At 40.1% G+C, this 6,063-nt stretch overlaps 1 long non-coding RNA gene across 1 annotated transcript; it reads right to left on the bottom strand.

Annotated features, from left to right (window-relative positions):
* Positions 1 to 563: 563 nt before the first annotated feature.
* Positions 564 to 1,340, bottom strand: LOC311426510. Its single transcript, XR_014686793.1, has 2 exons — positions 1,207 to 1,340; positions 564 to 822 (listed from the first exon to the last, which is right to left on the bottom strand). It is a non-coding gene; the product is annotated as an uncharacterized lncRNA (long non-coding RNA).
* Positions 1,341 to 6,063: the final 4,723 nt, after the last annotated feature.

The following is a 6,063-nucleotide window of genomic DNA, read 5'->3' as shown; positions in this document are numbered from 1 at the left end:
TGGGCTCTATCTCAGCTGGCCTGAGTTTTTCCACGATGGTTGCCTGGCATGGAACTCATGCCACAGCTGCCTCAGCTCTTCTCCTCTTGCATTCACATTTCAGAGTTTCCATATTTTTATTTTATTTTATTTTATTTTATTTTATTTTATTTTATTTTATTTTATTTTTTTACCTTCTGTTGCAGCAGACACAGTTCATGCCATGTGAGGTAAAATAAAAGACATCGCCTACAACTCAGGAAACTGCCACACTCAACCCACTTTCTCCCCAGTGTTTTTCACAGACATAAATTGGGCATAAAGCAGCCTCTCTGCTGCTGGCCTACAGGAAGGAACAAACCCAACAAGCAGTCAAAGCACATCTCTTGTTAGCTAGGAAAGAGAAAAAAGCAATTGCTGTTGCTCTTTGCCATCACTGGGTAGGTACATAGTACAGGCACAATTAATGACCTAGTTCCCTAGCCTAATACATCCAGACATTTTTCCCCAAAAACAAACAAACAAACAAACAAAAGTTGTAAATGGTTTGTTGTTCATGTTAAGTATACCGAATAAGTGACACATTTCATTGAACACAGTTTTTATTTAATCATTTTAAGATGTTGTAAATCTATTAACTCAGTCCTCAATACATGCAAACTCTGAATTGCTAACATATCTTAAGAAAAAAAAATAGATTTAAGTCAACCTTATCAGATTTTGTCACATCCATAAAGAAGTAAAACAATAAGTGTTTATTTTCCGTCATAGACATTTAAGGTTAGTCCGAAAACACGGCTCCAGTTAGGGGTGACTGTGGTCTCCTAGGCCAGTTCAGGATCACTACAGTTTAAAGATACAAAGCCCATGTCAACAAGACGTACTTCTGCAGCTCTGCATATAACATAAGCTACTGAATCTTCTTGTGGAATAGAAATAGCTATGTCAAAAGTGCCTTTTTAAAAACAAAACCAAAAACATTGAATTCCTTTAAGTAATTTTTCAACCCACCAGGATATTTCAAGTTTTCACATGTGTAACCTTCATAAAGTTGCAGCAACAGCAAAATAGGGAGGTAGAATCAAATCAGAATGAATTAATATGCACACTGTGCATGCAGTCAGCAAATGCTACAAACAGCAAGCATCAGCAACCCGTTGCTATATATGAGACAGTTGCTTTTTTTTTTTTTTTTTTTTTTTTATTCAGTGAAAGTCGCTATTTTACCTCATCGATATCTGAGCATGTCACTCCATTCCCTGTGAGCCCTTCAGGGCAGGGGCTGCACTGAAATCCCTCAGCTGTCTCCATGCACCTGACTCCCCTGAAGCAGGAACTTGCTTCACATTTGGATTTGCTGCACCTAGGGATTGGAGTTGGAAAATTCACAGTTCCCAAACCTTTAAAGCAAAAAGAAAAGCAGTTTTAGCAATTGAGAGAAACATCCATCATGGCTTTTGGCTGGCAAGAGCTTTGAAGAGATCCCCAGGATGCTGCTCAGCAGGGACTTCGTGTTTCTGCACTGCATTGCTACCAGTTGTGCTGTGGCTGAAGAGACTTCATGCTAGCAACAGCCCAGCAGGTTGCTGTGTCCCCAGATGGTGAAAATTAAGGCAGTTTTATGTTCCTGTGTTGTTCCTGGCTACACATGAGGGCCCTCCTTCTAGGTTAGTCCCAGTACAAATCTGCTGCTGGCCAGGGTAGGAAACTGAAAGCCAGCGACCTCAGATGGCCAAAAGGATGCCCAAGGGACTAAAGTTTGACAGTACAAGGTATTTCTGCAACTAAATCAGCAACATCACAATTTCATAAGAAAAATGGTGTCATGGTTTTGCAAAAACATATCTGACAATATACAAATAAGGGAAATAAAGAAGCAGCAGCTGGCAAACCACGGATGCACAGCTAGACATGCAAGTACACAGGCTAAGGCACACAGAGACCAGCACTGGGTTAAAGCAAGATTTTCTGAGTGGCTGGTGCTGAACCCTGATACCAATGCATGGGCTGCATCTTTGCAGTTGTACAAGATTTAAAGACTTTGTCTTTGGCACTTGCACATTAAGTTTAACCTGGCTGGAGCTCAACAGAATTTTTATATTGAGAATTTTGATTACCTTGGGAGAAGCCAGCAGCTAAGAGACTTGATGATTTTAAGCCCCTTCACCCCATCCAGTGAGGAAGTATTTTCTCTTTTTATACTGAGTGCATGCATGTCCTACAGTTGAGTAGAAGGGCCATGCTGTAGCATTTGGAAATTTACTTCTTCCATTTAGTGAAAAGATGGAAACTTTCCTTTGGATCTTACTGCTGTTAACCAACAACAACATACCTGGATCCAGATTAGTTCAGGTAGACTACCCAGAACCTGCCTCAGATTGACATACACCAGCTTCTGCATAGTATTTCTGATTCCTCAGCTTCTACTAAGATTGTTCATGAGACAATTGGCTGGCAATGTCTCTGTCCCCAGGAACACGTGGCACACCTTTGTGGCAGAGTGAAAACTGACAGTACAGCGTGAGATAGCACCGCTTCATTTACAGGGTTTTTATACCCCATTAAGTGACTGCCAGATCTATGGAAACTAAAAGCTTTTTCTCTAATGAGAATCTATTCTAAATTTGTGACCAATACATCTAGAATTTTGAGCACATGATTTTCTAAACATATTTCTTAGAAACCAAACATAACTGATACTATAAATATTAGTTTTTAAATGACCATACATCTCATCTGGTTGCCTTTTACAAGCAGTTCAGGAATACTCACCACTTGCCTGGCATTCAGCTAGGGTATTTCTCAAAAAAGTTGTTTCTTTGACCTTGAGAATATAGAAAATAAAAATTATTTGGATACAAGCAGCTCCAGTTTGCCAGAAGAACTGTTACAATTTTTCCCAGGAAGTCACTCAGATCATGCAACACATGTTCTGTACCTTGAAATGAAATGCTCTTTGTATTTTATAAAGCTAAGAACAGTGATAATGGTTGTACTTCACTTCATCTTCCATCAATAGGATCTCTAAGAATGACATGCTTAACAGCCGCCATGCAAATCCAGTACTGAGACCAAGCAGCAACTGGAATAAATTTAATTCTGTGCAACAGGCCTGTACCAGAAATTATCTGTTTTTTTTTTTCTCCACTGTGTCAAACACCTGAGGCAACGAACTCTACACAAAATCTTACTGCTTACATGAATTCTTCACTGACCCTACTAAAGTCACAAGCATGGGAGATTTCATACTGAAGTCCTTATACAGTACCTGTTGTCTTTCACATCACCCAGTATCTGGTTCATTTGCATCACCTGGCTCATCAGCTGCCTATTAAAATCACCTGTAGGGAAACAGCAATGAAAAAGAGTGCACAATGCACATAACTCCTTCATTTGTCACGATAGTTTCTGAAAAACAAGATGGAAGCACCTTGAAAAGCCAAGGAGGCCAGTTGCTTAAGTCCTGTAGCTATACTTAGAGGAAAGGTAGTGTCTAGCTCCAATTTTTACAGAGGGATTTGCATGAACTCAACACTTTTCTGGACTGAACTTCATGGTATGCCACAGAAAGAGGCAGAGAAAGCACAAACTTCTTTCACACAGAGAGAAAAGCAGTCTGTGATTTTTCCATCATTAATTCAGCATCAAGGCTCTCTGCTAAGATCTAACAATACCGGCAACTAATGCTACCAGCTTTACAAGTTCCCACAAGGCCCTAAATGAAACTGTAAGACTGAAAAGGAGTATTTTTGTGATAACCCATTTGAGATAGCAGGGCAAGGCAGGAGCATGAAGCATCTGTCCATACAATAGGAACTTAGACTATACGAATGTATTCCACATCACTACAACCAACCTGAACACTTTCCAGCATGAAGTTACCCAACTTTTTGAGCAAACTCATTGTGCAGCTCTGACTATGCATCAAAGCAGTCGCTCTGACCAGAACAGCAGTTTTAATAACTGCAACTGTCCATTGGCCTTTCTTCCAAAAGGCAGGTCATTGCTCTGTGCACCATTTCCACAGCTGTGTTTGCTTCTGGTGGGTGCAGAATTCATATGGACTGACAAAACATCCACTCAACAGGCTACAAACTGGCACCAAAACTAGTTCTCAATACCAAATAGAATATTAAAGAACTCATAGAAAAGACCAAAAGCTAGATCTGTACAGAGCCGTAAGGAAAGAGCAAACCTGACCCATGATCTTCACGCAAAACTCATATTTGTTAAATGAAACATTAGTTTTGATCCAATGACAGGGAAGAATAAAAGAGTATGGTTAGCACAGTAATTTCTGTTTGTAGCTCTCTTCTGAGTTTCTTGCTCTCTCAAGCAGCTATTTGTTTACTTCCCATTATTTACTTCTCAAAGTCTGTATGGCAAAACAACTGTCACAAATATATGCTGTTTTGCATTCTAAGCAAGCAGGATATTTTGATATTATGCCCATTGGCTTCGGGGAAGTTTATTCATGTATTGCTTTTCAGAGTACTAAAAGCCTGTATGAAAAATGCTTTTCTTAATGTTTACCACAATGTTTGGTACTTCAGAGTGTCTCTAAATGTTTCCAAATATTCTAGTGCAAGTTGTTCTACTCCTCATATGTTACTTTTTCTTCATTTCAGATTTTTTCCATCAGAACGCTAAACAAATTTAAAGACTCAGGAACAACTAGTTCAAGGACTTTCCTCTATTCTAGTCCCAACCTTTTCTGATTTTTATTTGTGGAGGAAGATAGCAGGAATTAATTTCTGACTATTTCAGAATCCAGTCACAGAACCTGGCGCACTGATTCTCAGGCCAGATGCAGGAGTTTGTTCTTGTTTTATCTTTTTTTAATAAAAAATTCATATTAGTTATAATAATTAAATAAACAATGGTCTAGGCATTGTTGACTGAAACTTGCAAAAAAATCTCAAGATATTAGATGCTTCTTTGTTGGCTACCATTTCAATGAAAAAAACTATCAATTTTGTACACTTTTGCAGAATGTTGGATGTTAAGGTGGATTAAATAGGTTATACTGACACGAACTACATGTCCTGTTTACAAATTTAGGTATTGGAGCATAAACAGATGACTAACCATATGTTGTGGTTTAACCCAGCTGGCAGGTAAACACCACACAGCTGTTCGCTCACCCTCCCCCCTCCCTCTCTGGGATGGGGAAGAGAAACGGGAAAGTGAAGCCTGTGAGTTAAGATAAAGACAGTTTATTAAGACAGGAAAATAATAATAGCAATAATAATAATAACAATAATGATGATAATAGTACTACTACTAATAATAATGTGTACAAAACAACTGATGCACAATGCAATTGCTCACCACCCGCTGACCGATGCCCAGCCTAACTCTGAGCAGTCCGGCCCCCCTCCCCTGGCTAGCCACCCCTATATATTGTTTAGCATGACGTCAGATGGTATGGAATACCCCTTTGGCTAGTTTGGGTCACCTGTCCTGGGTCTGTCCCCTCCCGGCTCTTGCTGCACCCCCAGCCTGCCCATTGGCAGGACAGAGTGAGAAGCTGAAACGTCCTTGGCTTGGTGTAAGCACTGCTCTGCAACAATTAAAACATCAGCATGTTATCAGCACTCTTCTCATCCTAAGCCAAAACATAGCACCCTACCAGCTACTAGGAGGAAAAATAACTCTGCCCTAACTGAAACCAGGACACCATAGCATTTATTTTTCCTCCTACATTTAAAGCCAAGCCCTATGGTAAGCCCTACCTCTAACAGAATAACTGACTGTCCATGGTCAGAGCTTGGAAAGGCCCTTCAGAGAGCTGCTGGGCCACATAATGCTGTAGAGCATATTGTGGAGTGGCTTTTCCCAGGAGAAAGCAGGGTAAGGCACATGTACATACTGAAGCTATATGGTTATCTGGACCTACCACGTAGTCTCTGTCATCCATGCCCCCACCTGCTTGGGCATCTCCCCAGTACAGTGAGTGCTCACCTCTATATTTTGAGTCAGTAACAACCTAACAGAATAGCTTTCATGACAATTATTAAATTTAGAGATGGATCTGAAGAATTACTCTCCAAGAGGGAACTAAAGTCTCTTGACCCACTTATT

This window comes from Aythya ferina (assembly GCF_964211825.1).
Source record: "Aythya ferina genome assembly, chromosome: W".
Taxonomy (NCBI): Eukaryota; Metazoa; Chordata; class Aves; order Anseriformes; family Anatidae; genus Aythya; species Aythya ferina.
This window is presented reverse-complemented; position numbering and strand designations above follow the sequence as displayed.